Source organism: Urocitellus parryii, chromosome 14 (assembly GCF_045843805.1).
Source record: "Urocitellus parryii isolate mUroPar1 chromosome 14, mUroPar1.hap1, whole genome shotgun sequence".
Taxonomy (NCBI): Eukaryota; Metazoa; Chordata; class Mammalia; order Rodentia; family Sciuridae; genus Urocitellus; species Urocitellus parryii.
In genome coordinates, this window is record NC_135544.1 from 19,746,247 (window position 1) to 19,766,266 (window position 20,020).

At 37.8% G+C, this 20,020-nt stretch overlaps 1 protein-coding gene across 1 annotated transcript in view; it reads right to left on the reverse strand.

Moving 5' to 3' along the window:
• Positions 1-20,020, reverse strand: part of Dlc1 (DLC1 Rho GTPase activating protein) — a 384,998-nt gene that overhangs the window by 176,137 nt on the left and 188,841 nt on the right. The window lies entirely within an intron of this gene.

Below are 20,020 nucleotides of genomic sequence, written 5' to 3' on the forward strand. Positions count from 1 at the left end.
AATATTGATAGTACCTTTTCCAATTTACAGATACGTTTACAAAAGGCAAAACTATAGTGACCAACAGGAGATAAGGTGATGATGGGGTGACATTAACTACAGGGTGCATGAGTTTATGCAGCAGTCTGTGGGTTGATGAAACAAAGCAAAATGATAAGCTGGGGAAACACTGGCCTAAACACATATAACCAATAGCATGTTAATATCTATAATAAATAAAGTCCTTCTACAAATCAAAAAGTAAAATAGAAGCAATCAATTGCAAATTGACAGATCTTATCAATAAGCATTTTATAGAACATATGGAAGTGATATAGTTAGAAAAAAAATCTCAGTGTTCAAACATTGATCTTTTTAAAGATTCTCTAACAAAAGCAGATTGTGTATCTCTGATAATTAGATATACACCCTACAGAGAGGTAGGGAGGAGGTGGTCCTTTTATTACCAAGGAGGAAATTTCCACTCATGGAATAATACTTGGCTTGGAGTTATTATCCATAGTGATATGATAAGTGGATCAAATTATAATAATGCACTTCAGATATTACCAATAATAACATTCATTTGAAAGGTGTCATGAAAGACTCATTCATACTGAATGGTAATTAGTATGAACCCATGCAGTATAAAATAATAAAAACATTTCAACTGAATAATGATAGGTTATTATTGAATCATTATATTATAATATGTTAATTATATGGACATATAATCTCTTTTCAAGGCTCAGAGTGGAACCTTTAAAAAAAAACTTGTTTAAGTGAACAAGCATTTTGCTAACATCAGCAGTAAAATGAACACAATTTTCACAGTCACTTCCTAATAAAGAGTGACTTAAAACTCTCTTCCCATCTATTTTCAACAAGAAAAAAAAAAACAGGAAAAAAGTGAAAGTCTTATTCATACAAAAGACTTAAGAAAGAAAAGTCAGGAGAAAAAAGGAAAAAGAAAGCCTTTGAGCAAATGGAAGAAAAAGGTAAAATCATGGGTGATGGAGCATTGCTGTTCATTTGCATATTTAAGATGACAGCCTGCAAATTTCAGAGGAAAGAGGGCATCTGAGGTGAAGTCTGAACATGTGAAAGTCTGAAGAAGAAAAGCAGATGCTAAAGGACAGTGGGGACTTTCAGCAAATGCTTTTTACAGACCCATTCCTTTTTTGAATTAATTAATTTCATTTTTTTTTTTTTGGTACCTGGGGTTGAACCCAGAGGTGCTTAACCACTGAGCCACATCCCCAGCCTCTGTTTTATATTTATTTAGAGGCAGAGTGTCACTGACACCCTGGGTCTCGCTAAGTTGCTGAGGTTGGCTTTGATCTTCCTACCTCAGCCTCCTCAGTCCGTGGGATCACAGGCGTGCGCCACTGTGCCCAGCATACATTCCTTTATTTTAAAAAGTGGAATTCCCACACGTTTGAAAAAACATGTGGTCATCAAATAAATCGCATGCCTACCCTGCTTTCCTAATCTCTTTGAGTAGGACTTGGGAAGTTCCCACCCTCACTTTGCCTGACAGTCCCTATTGATTTGAGCTTCTTGGTCTCTAAAACTATTTAATGTTTGACCATCGTCTAGTCAGGGTCCAGACAGATGGTCAGAGATGAGCCCAGAAATGGAGAGGAGGCATTTAGAAACTTCTTGCATGAGTTTGACGGAATAAGATTCATGTCTGTTGCATCTCATGGTAAATCATTTCATCTTCTATTTAAAAGTGTTCTCCAATTTATTTTTTCTAGTAATCCATTTCCATTATATTTTAAAATGGTTGGAATTAAAAAAAAATTGGTCATCATAAATAGTTTGGGAGAAACTGCTCTTAAGTATATGAGACAAGTATCAAGAGAGGATGACTGAGTAGGTCTAGATGGAGAAAAAGGGCAAACACGGTTTTGTGAGGTTTTTATCAGCCTTTGTGTTCTAGTGTGAATGTTGTGTGTCCCTCAAAGGCCTCTGTGTTAAAGCTTTGGTTTCTAGGGTGGCACTATTGGGAAGATGATAGAACTTATAAGAGGTGGGGCCTAATGGGAGGTCTTTGGGTCATTGGGGTTATGTTCTAGAAGGGAATTACTGGACTCAGTTCTTTCTTCCTTTTCCTGCCATCTGGCTTGTGATATAGGCAACCATTCTCCACCATGCACTCCTGCTATGATGTGCCACCTCAGATCCAAAGCAATGGGACCAAAAAATCATATACTAGAACCTCCAAAACTGTGAGCCAAAACAAACCTTTTCTCTTCAAAATTGATTACTTCAGGCATTTTGTCATAGGGCTGGAAAGCTGATCAATGCACTCTGAATTAAATATTTCCCCCATATTTCTTGATATTTGTTACTTACATAAAAAGTAGCATTGGCAAGTACTGTTACCATTTCAATTGGACATTGGAAAAATTTCTCTGAGGGAAACAGAAGTATTTTTCCTTTGGAATTTCATGCACAAAGTGGTTCACATCAGGCACTAAGACTAGATTGTCAATGATGCAAGAACATAGGAAACTAAAATATTCAAAGCAAAACATAGGATAGATGGTGGCAGGAAATAGGACGGGCAATTTTGCCATTTAAGTGTACAATATGATCATTTAAAAGTAGGCCTCCTTTATATCTATTTATTTTTTAGGAAATGGTTAGCATTTCTTAGGAAGATTATTCCCTCTGAAGTTAGTTGGAAAATTAGAGACTTTTAGAAATATTTTCTTTAGTTGTCTAAATTCCATGTTATCTTTTCTTTATATTAACGATGTCATTTGTTTTTTATTATCATAACTAATGGTTGAATAATAAAGTAGAACCCCAAATTTAAAAGCATATAACCCAAAGCAAAAGCATAACTCAAAAAATTTTTTGACTCTTCTCTAACCTCATCTTAAATCCTGTGACATATACCCATGAAAAGTCCCTTATCAATAGTGATTGTGTTTGCTTTCAAAAGGTTTCTAAAAATGGTATATCTTTTTAAAAGAACTGTTGGTACCTTTTTTTGTCTTTTAATACTGAATAAAGAGGTAGAAAGAAGGCATCTAGAGCTTTGCAGCTGTGGTAATATCAATGATTAATATAATAAGATTTAGCATTCTTACTAAAAATCATAATCACTCTCTCCAAGGCCTGTTGGAGTCTGGAATCCCATTTTTCCAGTCTTTTCTCCTTGCAAACTCAAACTGTGGGCTGCAGCTAGCCAGGGTACCCCATTGCATCACCTAGCCCTGTGCGTTCCCACCATCCCGACTTTGCCAACTGCATTTCCCTTGCCTAGAAATGTCTCAGATCTTCCATTCCAGTTTTTCAAGACTTCCTTCCCCCCATCCTCTCTGGACAGCTCCAGCCCGGGTGTCCTCACCCTCAGTCCAGAGTATCTTGAGAATCTTACTGCTTAGTTGTTACCACTTATCTTGCTCAGCAGGCTGTCAGTATACACAGAGGACATGCACTCAAGGTCTAGAAAAAGGAAATCCTGAGACAGCAGGCAAGCAGGAAGGCAGCACATACCTAGGTCACTGCTGCCAGCGCCGCTCCCTTTATCATTGGCCCTTGACTTTCTAGTGGAGGGAACAGGAAGTGGGAGAGAAAGGGAACGGATGGGCTGACATTTGGCTGGTCTTGCGCTGACCTGGAACAGGGATCACAGGTTCCACGGAGGGGAAGCTCAAGATTGTAACTTGCTGAAGGATTGTGCCACGCAAGTCAATTTTTAGGCAGTGTTTGGCAGGGTCCTTTGTTTCCAGGATTGCAACATTGCAAATGAGGCAACGTTAGTTTATGTCATTCCTCTACTCTTCTCTCTGCACATCTTCACTCCTGTGACCTTTCTTTTCTCTGTGGCATTCAGTCCTCTGCCATCCTGCTGTGCAGGGTCATCCTTCCATAGGGGTCTAGGACTCATCACCCCCCCAAATACCCTCCACCTCATAGAGACCAGAATTCCTGTTGAATTGGTGCTCACCAATACTCTCTGAATAGTTCCAATATGTGAATCAGTTTAGCCCTGGAAGAGGGGCAGATGTGTAGGGAGGCAGAGATATGTATGTTTAAAACAAGAACCTCGTCCCAATAAACATCCACGTATTGAGGGTGAGTAATGGGGTGGTGTGACTTTCAGGTTCTCCCTTCATAGTGTCTGTCTCCCTTACCTCTACCCCCACCATATCTGGGTATGGAATTATTATAATTTCTTTAAAAGGTTGCTGTCTTTGGTAGACCAGACAATGGGTAGACTTGACGAAAGGCAAACACATGCAACTATGTGATACATAGGGTATCTTTGATTGTTTTGTCTTTTCAATAAACTTTCATATTTATGTATCTTTTCTCTTACCTTGACTCTAAACTCTCTGTAGGTAGTGCCTTAAGTAGTTTTATAAGTCCAGTGCGAGAGAGAGAGAGAGAGAGAGAGAGAGAGAGAGAGAGAGAGAGAGAGAATAGATATATTTTTGCTCCTATGTAATAAAATATGACCTTTCGGTAGCCATCTAATGTCATGATAATTTGTCCTCGGTCTTAGGATTTTGTTAGGTAGCAAAACTTTGGAAGTACAAATTGAGATTCTATCCACGTGGGAAAGAAGAATAAGTGGGAAATGTTCACTGACATAAACCAGTGATCCTTAAACTTTAGTGTTTATCTGAATTCCATGGAGAGTATATTAACATTTATGATTGCTGGGCCTTAGGAATTCTGACTCAGCAGGCCTGGAGGCTTCCAGGAATCTGAAACTTTAAACAAGTATTCGAGAGGCATACTTAACACAGTTACAAGGCACACTCTAACAAACATTGCATTAAAAGGTATGCTTTTACTCTCAAATATGGATGCCATTTTTCTTTTAATCAAATAATTATTGAGTATCCTTTATGGATAAGACATCAAAAGATAAACCAGAGCTAGGCACGGTGGTGCACCCATGTAATTCCAGTGGCTCAGGAGGCTGAGGCAGGAGGATCCTGAGTTCAAAGGCAGCCTCAGCAAAAGTAAGGTGCTAAGCAACTCAGTGAGACTCTGTCTCTAAATAAAATACAAAATAGGGCTGTGGATGTGGCTCAGTGGTTGAGTGCCCCTGAGTTCAATCCCTGGTACCAAAGGGGGGGGGGAAGATAAATCAGACATGAATATTATGATATAATAGAGAAAATAAATCATAATAATGATAATAAAGGGCATAAAGAAATAAACACTTTATAAAAAGTTCAGTATAGGATTTGAGAATTCGGGAAAAGGTACTGATTTCCAAGAAGTGGAGATCCTTAGAGGCTTTCAAAAGGAGGTAATTGGAAATTTGGATATGGTATGAAAGGAAGTGTTGGGAAAAGGTAATGCTATCAGCAAAGATACTGGGGTACAGAGTGTATGATGTGGAGAACATGGAACAGCATCTAAAGGTGGACTGGAGGTGAGGCATGTAGCCTGGTTGAGTGGCTTAGCTGGAAGTGTGCAGAACCATCTTCAATTGGGTGGAATTCCCAAGAGAAAATGCAAAGAATGAGAAGAGAAGAAAACCCAAACTTCAATGCCATGTAACTTAATTAAGACCTCAGTGAGATTAAGATTGGAGAGTTAGCATTTTTTCACAATTATATGTGGTATCAATGAATACTGTCGTACTAACATGTAACATTATTTCTATGTGCTCCAGGATATTAACTATTATTTGAGAGTAACAAAACTCTTGAATTAGAAGATAAAGTTCAATATTAAATCTATGCAAATGAAAAAACAAAGTACTGTTATTACCTAAAGTATCTTTTTTTTCCCAACATAAAGTATTCTAAACATAATTCCATAGTTTATCAGATCTCTGCTTTTATTACCATATATATCACTTACATAGACACTGAAAGAAACACACAAAAAATTAAATATGAGAAATTGAGGGCATTGACTGCAACACTATTAGGAGGTAGCTCTTGCACTCCTGCCTCCTAAAAACAAAACAACAAAACAAAACACAATTGGAAACCCTAAGGGTTGAATAATTTCTCTAAAGAAAACAAAAGCGATTCCCAAGTATTTTATTTTTTGGGGGGATATTGTGAATGGAGTAGTTGTCCTCATTTCCGTTTCAGAGGATTTGTCGCTCATATACAGGAACGCCTTTGATTTATGCGTGTTGATCTTATATCCTGCCACTTTGCTGAATTCATTTATTAGCTCTAATAGCTCCAATCTCAAGGAATTTTAGGGATTCTTTTTGTTGGTTTCTGAATTACAGAAAAGTGATGGAATTTCTTACAGTGGTCCATGTTATGCTTTGAATATACCTTGCTGCTCTGTCACTGCAATTTATTTTTAAAATGGACACGTTTCTTTCTCTCCCTCTTTCCCTGCTCCTCTCTAATCTCTCTGTCCCTAATCTCAGGGGAAACAGGATTACCTTTCTTCCCCATCCTAGGGAGATTTATCTGTCCTTGAGCATACATCCACCATAGGAATGAAGTAATCCAGACTTTGGGGATGGCACCAGATCTCAGAAATTACTATCTCCTAAGTAAGTTACAACTCCAACAGAAAACAGGTGGAATGTAGTCTTTGATTCACCTCTTAAAAGTCTCCTGCTCCTTGATGTGCAGAATCACAGCCTCTGGGAGAGGGTTGTGCTTCTTCTTTGCTAGCAAAGCAATAAACCTTTTTCTTTTTTTCTCAAAATGATCTCCTTATTATTGGATTGGCATCAGAGACAAGGACTGAGCTTTTGGTAACAAATTCTTTATAAACTTTTTTGAGTTGTGAGTAACCCTTTGGTGTATTGCGTAATCTTTTAATAAGTGGTGTTATTGTTTATGGAATTGATAATAAAACATTTCTGTACTTGCCTAAAAAAAAAAAATAAAAGAATGTATAAAATTAAAAAAAAAAAATAAAAAAAAAAAAAGAAAACAAAAGCGAGGTAAGTTGAAGTCATGGGAAATGGTAGAGCAAGAGCAAGAGACAGAAAACCTATCACAGATGGAGCAAAGATTTTCCAGATGTGGAATTCTTTCTATGGATCAGCGCCCTTAGCTTGGCTCACTCAGGTTCCACCAGGAAAAGAATGCAAGTAGGGCTTCTTGCTAACTTCTGTCTGTAAAGGAACTAAATGCACTTTGCTGAAATTTCATGTGTCGTTCCCTTCAGAAAATTGTCTGTGTATGATCTGAGGTTATTTTTTGAAAGCTGGCCTCCATTCTAGATGGATATGCTTTGGGAAGGCATGAAGGTATTTGTAAGGGTGCCAGAACATCTCCATTTGGAAAGACATGTTGAATGTGTCTTTATCCCACTTTCTCTTGTCTGCATCCCAGAAAGGCCAGGTCGCTCCCAGCATGTGAGGATGAGGAGGTCACTGCTCTGTTTATGTTCTGTTGTCAGGGACCATCTGGGAGAAAGCTCCTGATTAGCTGCAGAATGATGAGCTCCATCTCAGAGTCAGGGTCACAAGTCAGACTGAGATGACTCTCTTTTTAAAGGCTCTAACATTCTTGGTGCTCAAAAAATATTACAAAATGATGAAGGTTTTATTGCTATATTAAGCCAGCTCCCGACTTTACTGAAGTCACAAAATAAAAAGTCTTATGTTCTTTTTTGGGTCACCTGTATAATCTTTGTTTTGCACAGAAGGAAGCTCCTGTGTTCATCGTTGTAGCTGGAAGGCAGCCACAGAGGGCTTAGAAAGAGCAATTAAAAACAAAAAAAAAAAGACGACGACGACACTGGGCACGGTGGCATCTGTGGCTTGGGAGGCTAAGGCAGGAGGATCAGGAGTTCAAAGCCAGCTTCAGCAACTTAGCAAGACCCTAATAAACTCAGCTAGACCTTGTCTCTAAATAAAATATAAAAAGGGCTGAGGATGTGGCCCTGGGCTTAATCCCTGGTACCAAAAAAAAAAAAAAAAAAAAGAATCACAGAAATATCTCTTCCACCTACATATATATATTCTTAAAATAAAAAAAAAAAACATGTCATGGAATACATGAGTCTAACCAAATTCCTATCTTTTTATCTTGAAGATTTTTTTATTTTTAAGAATGTTATCAACTGTAACATTTTGATTATTGATTTATATTCTTCATAGATAAATGAATCTATTTTCTTCCTTATTTTGGGCCTACAATGTTAACTATCATAATTTAATATCATACTAATTGGTATTTAAGTAGAATGAGGCAAAGGAATATAGTCTACAGAAAATATTAAATTATTGAGAGCAGTAGCACTTGACCTAAGCAAATTACAATGCAAATTAAAAATTGAATGGCATGCTCAAGATAAAACTAAGTGATTTAAAAAGGAAGATAATTTATTTGGCCAAGGGGAAAAAGAAATCCATGAATCTCATAAATTCAAGGTATGATGGTACTGATTTGGATGAGAGCAGCTAAAAGAGATGGAATGGAAAGATACTCTATGGGCTGAAATGTAATTATGAACTAAAAATATGGCTCTGTAACCTAAGAAGATAGTCTCATTGTGAAAATTATGAATTCATTGGATATCCACTGATCTTTCTAGATCCTGTGAAATAAAACGACCAAGTAAATAGAAAACAAAAATGTGGCTGCATATATTTTGGGAGACAGAGTACTTATACCAGAAACAGGGAATGATTCAAAACATTACATGAAAATAAAGTAATAGATAATTTTTTGTGCTGCTGGGAATTGATAGATCATTTTGTATCATAATTGTACAGTCAGGAAATTTTTTTTTGGGGGGGTGGGGTACTGGGGATTGAACTCAGGGGCACTCAACCTCTGAGCCACATCCCCTGCCCTATTTTGTATTTTATTTAGAGACAGGGTCTTTCTGAGTTGCTTAGAGCCTCACTTTTGCTGAGACTGGCTTTGAACTTGGGATCTCCTGTCTCAGTCCCCTGAGCCTCTGGGATTATAGGTATCTGCCACCATGCTCGGCCAGATTAGAAGAAGAATCTGATCATTCAAGTACAAGGAATTCATTCTTATTAGGTCCAATTAAAATAGAGGTCCTAAGATGTAAAGATGCAGACACATTGTGCAGGTGTGGGCCAGAAGTATCTTGAGAACTGGAACTGACACTCAGGGAGTCATCTTCGTTGGAGTCTACTTCCTCCATCTTTCTCTAGTTTGCATGGTCTCTAATTTCTCTGTCTTGGCCCTGTCACTCCATAATCCTGTTGCTCTTTGCAGAATGGTTTGCTTCAGCTCACAGCTCACCATGAACCATTAACTAAAACACCTGCTGCAGATTGAGACTCTGTAGCCCATGATTTAAATGGGAGAAGCGGGGAAGAGGGAAAGAGGGGAAAGGGAAGGAAGAGAAGAGATTTACTTGGCTACTGGGCAGCCAATACATTCTCTGGCCTGTGGTCCAGGGGATCTGCATTCCCACCCTGTCCACTGTAGGCCAATTGACTCTGACCCCAGATTAAGATAGGGAGGGGGTCACAAAGCACACTGACTGCTCCTTTCAGGGACTGCAGATAAGACAAGCAATGAAAGTAGTCTGAGACTAAGGGGAGTTCAGTTATAGAAGGCTTTATGCAAAAAAGCGGTACTCAGGCTAATCCCTGAAGGAAGAGCAAGATTTGGAGAAAAAGATAACAAAAGCCTATTTTGAGAGTAAAGACACAAAGACAGGAATATGTAGCCTGTATAAACTGAATGAAATATTATAGTTTGACTAACTTTGTCATACTTTTATCAGTATACTTGGAGGTGGGGCAAGTGGTGATGTAAGGCCCAGAGAAGAGAGAAAACAGCAGTCTTGCAACAGGAGAGATTCATGTAGCACTTTTTAAAGTGCTCACTAAGCAGCTTCGTGAAATTTTAAAAAACATCTTGCTCTCTCCTTAGCACTGAACAGGAAGTGCTATTCACCTACTGTTATAAATTATAGCTGTCTATAATATAGTTAATAGTGATATTTTCCTTTCAAAAGCTTGAAAAATTCCAACGAAGAGAAATTAAGTAAGTCAATGACAAAGAGAAGAAAGTTACTTTTGCCTAAAGAAAAAGGGCAGAAGTAAACATTAGCGAAGTGTGTAACATATTTCATCGTCCTTGAGCTTTTTTGGAAAAAAAAAAAAGTTTTTTACATTAATAATATATTGAATAATCCCTTTCACTCATGGTATAGAAGTCTCCTCTTTTCAAGGGTTTTGTTTACCATGGTTTTAGTTACATGTGATCTGAAAACAGTAAAGGGAAAATCCCAGCAATGAATAATTCATAAGTAAATTATGTGCTGTTCTGAATAGTGCGATGAAATCTCTTGCTGGCCTGCTCTCTCATGCCTGGGTTTTGAACATCCCTTTGCCCGGCATGTTGGCTGTTAGTCATTTACTAGCCCACGAGCAGGAAAAAAGCATGGTACATGTAGTATTCTGTACACTCTGTGACTTCACGAAGCTTCGAACGAATTCTCCATGGATAGAGGGGGACTATTAGGTGTCCATACAATGGAATATTATTCAGCACTAAAAGGAAATTCTCTATCAAGCTGAGAAGAGAAATGGAGAGACCTTAAATACATATTACTATGTGAAAGAAGCCAATCTGAAAAGACTGCATACTAATTATATCATGATGGCACCATACAGAGTAGTTTAACTGCCCTAAAAATCTGCGGTGCCATGCCTACTCCTTCCTCCTTCCCTGCAAGCCACTGGTCCTCTCTGATCTTACCATCTCCTTACTTTCACCTTTACTGGAATCTCATAGTTTGAACAACATTTCTCACTCAGTGTTGCTAAGAACTTAAAACTGCTCTAAAATAAAACCTATTCATTAAATTCGTTCTTTTTAGGTGCGAAGCCCTGAACTAAGTGATGTTTTTAAGATACTTAAAAGACTGTCGGGAGGAAGGACTGAGACAAAGAAAACACTCAAAGGACAATGACAGAACATCTAGGATCAATTATGAAAATGACCCGTTCAGACTCTGTACACTATAGTCGTATCATTTCAAAAAGTATGAACTTCATATGAGCAGGGGTTATCATAGTAGACCTCATGGTGGAAGTGGGACGCAAATGAGTCCTTGGGGAGTGGGGGAGATCTTTTCTAGAAAGGAAACAGGAGGAGCAAAGGTCGAGTTATGCAAGAAGCAAATTCAGGAGAACTGGGAGGTTGTTACCATGGCTACAGAGGAAGGTACGTGTTAGAGGAGGGTGGGAGATACGGTTGCAGAGGAAGAGTAAGGCCAGGTTATGGAAAACGTATCCATCAGCCTGAGGAGTCTTGGCATTTGACCACCACACGCAGAGTGGTTAAGAGGAGACAACTGCAGTTGGCATTGCTGGATGAATCCTGCAAGGCCACAGTGTCACTTGGGGTGTCTTCAGAAACCTCACTGAGCGTAGAATTCCTCACTGTATCAGGTGGATAACACGAACACCTACCTCACAGGGTGGCTAGAGGATTAAATGGAGTTTATGTCTATAAAGTGCTTCCATAAGTGCAGGCATAGAGCAAAGGCTTGCTATTATTTTCCATTCAATCATTCATCCAACACACGTTAATTTGTCAAACGCCCCTTAAGAGGTTGACATAACAGAGGTGCAGAAAAAATGTCTACCTTTCAGAAAATCAGAGTCTGGAGGGGGAAACACTTAACAAACATATCAGAGAAGACCATAGATGTAAAGAGGCGGGAGATTAAAAAATGAGGTGATGAATTGTACTGTTATCCTCCATGTATCTATTTTCTTAAATCCATAGGAAAGAATTGATTTATATGAAGAAGAGGTTTAAAACATGAGCAGTCAGCAGTCACTGTGTTTTCTGGGGGAGCTCAAAGTTGAGGAATTTTAAAAACAAAAAACAATACCTCATTGAGGACTCCTGGGTGACAATTTTGCTAAATCTGCACATTAGGACTTCTGTGAGATCTTTTCTACCTGATTATAGTAGTCAAGACAAAATAGCTCCTTTAATCCACGATCCACTCTTTTCCTGAAACAGTGATTAATTTTCTGACAACTGACACCCAAGCGCGGGATAGCAGCACCAGTCTTTTTCTTTATTTTTTAGTTGTAGATGGACATAATACCTTTATTTTGTTTCTTTTTTTATGTGGTGCTGAGGATCGAACCCAGTGCCTCACACATCTCACACATGCTAGGCGAGTACTCTACCACAGAGACACAATCCAGCCTGGCACCAGTCTTTTTTACTGGGCATTTGTTAGTTTGTTATATATTTTTTTTCTTTTCTTTTTTTGTGGTGCTGGGGATTGAACTCAGGGCCTCATTCATGCCAGGCAAGCACTATACCAACTGAGCTATATTCCCAGCCCAGTTTATAACGATTTTAATGACTATCTAGGATTTCCCATTTGGACAACGTATACTAAAGTCATTTCTTAATTCTGCAACAGAAATGGCCATGGATCCACCTGGAAGAGACATTGATTTTAAACTTTTACATGCAGAAAAAACAAATCAAAGTTCTTTTGATCCATGGAGGGTCAGAGAAAGGTATAATCATGCCAGCAGAATTACAGATCATTTCATACTTCAGCAGGTCAAATTCATACATTGTTCCATATAACTTCCAAAGAAGCTAGAATCAATCAATGTTTACCTTGTAGCATGTATTTGCATATATATTCTGAACTACAACCAATGCACTGGAAATTCTATAAAGCTAAAAACTGCAAGAAATGATCAGAGATGACTTCAGACTAAATGAAAAATTTTTATTGCTTTCTAAATGATATAAAGGGCTTTTTTTGGTGCACACCTGTAATCCTTGTGGTTTAGGAGGCTGAGGCAGTAGGATTGCGAGTTCAAAGCCAGCCTTAGCAACACTGAGGCGCTAAGCAACTCAGTGAGACCCTGTCTTTAAATAAAATACAAAATAGGGCTGGGGATGTGGCTCAGTGGTCTAGTGCCACTGAGTTCAATCCCCAGTACTAAAGGGCGGGTGCTTTTTTCATAAATTGTCTTTCTTCAGGCAGGATGAAAGTGACAAATTAATTTTTTTAACAGATAAAAGGCTAATGGCTGTTAAAATATGGAAATGCAAAAGTATTTAATTGGCCCACATCAGTAGTTCATAGCATTCTCTTTATACCATGGGTAGCTATTCTTTGCAAGGATTCATGGGAGGGCCTACACGTCCACAAGACTTTATGGAATAAGAAAAACTTCAGAAGAATTATCGAGCTTGTCCAATATTTGTGAAAAATCCTGGTTATTGATAGAAAAGAGATTTACTGAGTGCCTGCAGGAGTGGTTGGTGTGCCAAATAAGAAGATCATTCCAAAACCATTGCTTGAGAACTGCTCTCTGCAAATCACCACACTGAGTGGTAAGATAAAAATGGAGGCTTCTGACTTGAAGAAGCTCACAGCCTGATCTGGAAGGTAATTCACAAACAGAAAGGCATCCTAGGAAACATTAAATATCACAAGAAAGACACCAGGGAAGTAACACTTTCAGAGACCTGGGGAGAACCGTCACAAGTGCAAGATGCAACCTTTCAAGTGGAACTTGTTAAAAAAAAAAGTATCACACATCAGTTTTGCTTGAAATATAATTGAGAGGAAAAGAAGTTATATTTTATTGATTCTGGTGAAAAAGTAAATTTGTTTCACCTATTTAGCAGTAAGTGAAAAGCTGATAGAAAATTAAGGAACATTTAGAAGTTACCTTTACTTTTTAAATCTTGAGTTCAAGATCTTTGGTATTTAAGAATAGCTTGCTTATATTTTCCCTGAATTCCTTGATACCTGAAAGCTAATGTATTTCCTCTCAACAACCCAGTCAACCACAGCCAACTTTTCAAGGATTAGTTTACATTAGGTTTCAGAGGAACCAAGAGGTTATGTGTGGGCATACCCTAAATTCCTTCCTCCTAAGAAAACAGTCAAGTAGAGAGCATAATACTTTTTAAAAAATGAAGCAATGAGTATTTATAAGCCATTAGTTTAAAATAGTGAAATTCATTTTCTGAGAGTGAAAGGGAATAAAGAATTTAGAACGTTGGCCAAAACCCAGACTGGCCAGATAAAGACACTTTTCAGATCCCAGAATCCTAATCCTAACAGCTTGGGTGTGTGTGTGTGTGGGGAAATCTTTGCTGTTACAATAGGTGCTTCCCTTATAGTAGAATTAGAAGATGGTACATTTGGCTTTGGGAGCATCAGTTATAAGAGAGGAAAGCTTTGGCTAATTTTCAATGATTGCAATTATTTTTTTTATTTACCCAATGTCAAGCAACTGCAATAAAACCAGGCATGGAAAATAAAGAACTGAGTGAAAGAAAACTCTGTCTTTCAAGGTGTGCACATGTTAGTGAGACAACAATAAAACAATCTAACGCATACCAAATGAAGACATGCAACAGGGTAGAATTTTTCAAAGAATTCTGAAATACAGCAATCTTGTGATTTTTTTTTTAATCAAATCTCTTTGGATCTGTAAATATTGGACCATGGCACAGAGTAAAACAGATCACATTGATAACTCTCTGAATCCAAGCAATGATGATCAGACTGGCAAAGGCAGAAGTGTCTTTCCATTTTAGATCTTATTTTTGTCATCTGCATTTCCCTTCTTGGCGATCAAAGGCAGCCAAGGAAATTAATACCAAAAGACACCAAGTCTGGGTTTGTTATTTAGCATGTTTACAAGAAGCGTGGAATGAAATTATGAAAACCCTAATTTATTCTCTCACACATGTGTCACAAAGAACTGTTTGATTTCTATTTTCTGCCTTGCTAGGCACAACACAAAGTTTGGAGAGACTATAACTCTGTTATATACTTCTGAAAGATACCTTTCACAAGTGTTTCAAGCTATAATTCATTATCTTGATTTTTAATATTTTCTGGCCAAACAAATCACCTTTAGGCAGAACAAACATTCTAGCAAAAAATGGCCTATGAATACAACCAAAATCAGGTTCCAAGTCATCTTTTTCAGTGGTACCTTTTTATACATTTGAATGGGATATATCCCCAAATAGCACCATTAAGTACCTTGCTGAGATATTTGGCAGTCAATGGGGGGCGGTAACAGGAGTGATGGAGTGAAAGGAAGAGAATGTTAAATAAAAATTTTAGAACTATGTTGACGCTAAATCATTGACATGGAAACTAAAGCATCTCTGTGATATTAGTTTACTGATTAATACATGTCTACAGATTATACACTATATAACGGCAGTTGTTTTGGTTACAGAGAACATGAAGACAATATTCCTGAACAAGAAAATCTCACAGATGGAGAAGAGGACAGCCAAGCAAGAAAATGAGACATGCAGTGCTTTTAGGACCACAGAACAATCAGTGATGATGGTCTCTGACTGGGAAATAATTCATTACATTAAGGAGGTGATAGTATTGTCAAGTCTAATGAAACAATAAGCATTTCAAGACAGGGGAAAATACCATTTTTGGCTAATGATCATGGTCCATGAACTGACATGTAGCTTCACAAAATTTGCAAGGTATCCTGTGATTTAATTTTAGAATGAGAAATTTCACATTACTCCATATTACTACTTTTCAAATATGTTCAGAGTCACATTTTAATGGCCAAGCTGAAGTACTTATTTTCTCAGTTACATGTTTCTATTATTCGATAGAGAGCACTTTATAAATCATAAGGGCCTATATATTTCTCCCCAAAGTATGAAGCATAACTATGTTCATTTAGGAGGCAGAAAAAACAGTCATTATTTTTTTTCTAGATTAGACAAATTTCTCTCTACTTCTCTCTTTTCTGTATGTCAACTGTAATTTTTTCAACAAGTACATGCCACAGAGGAGGCAGAAGTAGAAAGATAAAGAGTTATAAGGGTCTCTGTCATTGGATGTGGTGGCTGTAGTTGTACCAATCAACCAACAAAGGAATAGAAAGAAGGGGAAATATTGCTATGTATATCCAGGAAGCTCCTAATAGGAAATGAATGGCACATGGGGTAAACTGAGGGGAGTTTAACAAAGAAACTATTTATAAAAGTGTAGGGAAACCACAGGGCAAGAGGAGAGAGTGGTTGTCAGAGCCTGGAAACTTGTGTGCAACAGGAGGTCACACTATCAGTGATGCGAGGCAGTTGAGGGAATGAAACACCCAGATTCAATGGCCCAACGCCCCCATACCCAGTCTCTTGCTGAGGCTCCTCCTTGGCTGATTGGGGAAGACAGAAAGGATGGAAGCTTTAGTCCACACTGGCCAGGGAGAAGCAAGGCAGGGAGTGGATCTGAGGGGCAAAATTTCTATACCCAGTACAATACTTTATACTGCATCCAGATTATTAATATCCAGGTATGTCAAGCAGGAAAGTTCTATCTTATTTTATAGACAATGCACAGACAGGTAAAATGAGCAGTAATTGGTATGATTAGGTCCTGCTTTTCCAAGAAAGGTCAGATCACAGTGTGGAGAGAAGATGGGTGTAAAGATAAAGCAGAGAGACCAGTTCTGGATACTGTTGCAAAAGTTCTATGGGAAGTAGAGCCCTGAACCAAAGCAATGGTAGGAAAAATGGACAAGGATTATGTGCAGGAAGTGAGGGAGATAGGATCCAAAAGGGCTGCTGGGTAGATAGGCTCCAATTTCCCCAGGGATTGGGGATTGAGGAGGATAAGCAAGTCATGGGAAAATGGGACAGAGGGTATACATTTCCCAGGGACTAATCTTTTGCAAAAATTCAAGATTATCTGTTCACAAAAAAGAATATCAGCCTTGTAGAGAAAATAATTTCTAATGAGGGGTTAAATGTGACCAACTCTGCCTCTACTGTGACAACCTTTGTCTGAATTAACCCCACTCAGAGGACCTGTAAGGGAGCATCTCTGTCTTCCACATGAATGGCTGGTTAGCTGTCACTCCATGCCCTGAGGAAGCATTAAGGACTTTTAGGGCATACACAGACAGCAGAGAGCTAGCTCTCCGGACACACAGAGATCATGAACACAGCTAATCATCATAAAAAATAGCTACCATTTTTTAGAACTACTTTGTACCAAGATTTGTTGTCTTACAAAAATACCATGGCAGATTTTTTATTTATGCTCTATAAATGAGGAAATTAAGCAACTTGCTCAAGGCCACACAGATAGGAAGCAGATGTGTTGGAGAATATGCCAAAGGCATTGGGCCTTCTCTTTAGAGGCACACAGATTATGGTGTCTGATGGGGGTTAGAGGAAAATATTATATTATATATTGGATACAAATATATGTATGTGTGTATACATATATACAAGTGTGTCATGAAGTTACTATTTTAACAACAAGATGTTTACACTGTATTTCAGATTCTTAAAATGCACACTCTGATACAGATTCCCAGAAATAATACTTTCATATGATTCTTTTCCTAGGAAGCTTTTGAACAAGGTGGGATAAGAAATTCTCAGTTGAGCCAGGCATGGTGGCACACACCTGTAATCCCTTCAGCTCAGGAGGCTGAGGCAGGAGCATCACAAGTTCAAAGCCAATCTCAACAATTTAGTGAGATACTATCTTAAAATAAAAAAATAAAAAGGGCTGGGATATGACTCAGTGGTTAAATGCCCCTGAATTCAATCCCTGCTACTTAAAAAAAAAAAAAAATCTCAGTTGAGAAGAGGAGGAGGAAGATGCTTACCTGAGAGGATATTCTCCAATTAGAATCTGAGTTTCTTTGAGGCAGTTACCATATTTTATTCATAATTTCTCTTAGGTCCAGAGAACCTCATAGAATGCCCAGAAAATGTAGTTTAATAAGAACTTATGGAACAAATGCATCTAGGGGGCTATTTCAAAAGTGTTTTCCCCTTGGCGTGTTTGTCCTCCTGAGGTAGGAGAACAGCAGAATGGAGCCCACTGGCTGTGTTAGCACAGCAGCATGGGTCATAACAGAAGACAGCTATTTAAAGCCCACATGCGGACAAACACATAACTGAAATGCAGGGAGGATTAATGGAATGTACCCAAAATGATTCTGTTTAGAGCTTTACAAAGCCTGGTAGAGTTGGTTCCAGTTGGCTTGGATGAGTGGTCACAAGGATTAAAAATAGACTTTCTCAATAAGGAACAATAGGCTACATTCATTTAGCAAGATGGGAAACAAAATGACACCCCTTCGGGGTGGGTCTGAAGCTAATCCTATTTAAGAGCTCAATTACCGCTTCCCCCACCCCAAGATTGAGAAGGTCCTCTGCCTTCATGGCCATTCCACTGTCTAGTGGGAGATTAAAAATAAAGATGCATAGAGCTAGGAATAAAGAGATCCACATTTGTGTACAGAACACTCACCATATTTTAAATCGAGCATGAAAAAGTTTAGAAATGCAAAAATTAGATGGCTTAGACAGTTATTGTCCTTTACGACTTTTGAAATAAATCCTATTCTCTTTTGAATTGTCAAATCTGATACCATCACTCATAAATTAGTCAAACATAAGCATTTGTCTTGTCAGGCAAATTCACTCACATTTTTGAAGAAATAATTTCTTTCTTATATTTATGTTATCAAATTAAATTATATTTTCTCCTAAACACAACACATTCTCTAGGACTCTTAAATCAAAATCCTAGTCATTCTGCTGTTTTAATGTACAAGGGAAGACAGGATCCGTTCAGATCAGCTCATCTCAGGCTGCTGAGTTCTGGGATGGGTATCTGGGTGTCTGGGGCAGGTTGTACCTGCCCACTGGAGAGTCCTGCTTTTCACAGGCATTTATGGAACCCCAGGGAACGGAATCTATTAACTCTTTTATTTGCACCACATCACTATAGAAATCATCTAAAATATTATAGGAAGGACATTATTTAAGTTCATGTTTCTTTTTGTCATCGAGGAAGAAAATTTCCATGATGATAGTTTTGTCCTTATGCTCCTTATCTAATTAATTCTTTGTTGCAATAAAATTTTCAAAGTAGTAGAGAGGTGTGACAAAATGAAATGTTTCTTTCTCAAACTGAAGCCATTTCAATGAAAGAGGAAGGAGGTAGCTTTTTATTTCCCTGTCTCTTCCAACGACAGCCTTGTCCACTCCCTCTTTCTCTTCTTCACCAGCCAACAAGTCACATCCAAATTTTTCCCTTGGGGTATGAAAGAATTTGCTGATATTCTGGAATAAGATGACAACTTTGCTCTGTTACATACTTTGTTTAAATTGCAACTAATCAGGGGAATTACAGAGAATGTTATAACCCAAGATAAAACGGGACTTTAGCTACATTTCTTTCTCATTGTGATGCACATGCCCACTTAACTATTTACTACTTTTTCTAAATATATAGCCAAGAGAATCTATTTAAAGATTGGGGCTTTGGAACTGTAATTTAAATTCATTGATGGGGAATGATATTGGCCAAATTATATTGTTAAATTGTTTCGTGTACTAATATGTAACAACAGATCCCACCATTATGTACAATTATAATGTACCAATAAAAATGCAGGAAAAAGAAAGCATCAATTTATTTAATATTTGTACTTAATCCATAGAATACTAGTATATTGTTAAATACAGCAGTTTTCCTCTTGCCTTGACCATATCAGGCCAGTTCAACGTTTCCCTTCTATTCTGAAGCATTTTCAACATTATTGAAGAAATCAGACACAGACTAAATACGAGAGAAAAGTTTAGTTCACAGAAGGAACAAACTATGAAAACTTGTGAACATTATCTAGCAGCAAAAATAAGATCCCTGAAATAGAAGATGAACATCCCCAGTATCGAAATCATATCAGACAAACTCTTATGCTTTAGTACAAAGGCACTTGAAACTGTATCGTCTCTTATATGACACTATAAACTTTTAACATGGCTCTTAAGCATCACGAATGTCTATGCATTATGTGATATGCTTCAAGTTTGTTGGCACATCTTTACTCTGGTTTTGTTTTTTAGTTTTAGTTAGAATACATAAGACAATATTGGGGAAGATCAAAAGATTTTTAAAAAGCACACTGGATCACCAATCTGAATCTAATTTTCATATTTCCATGTTTCTCATCAATCCTTACCTGTTTTTCCATGATATTCTTAAATAGTTATAATCATAGTACACAGCATAAAAACATAATTTTATCTCTAATACAGTTCTCCATATTGCCTCATAT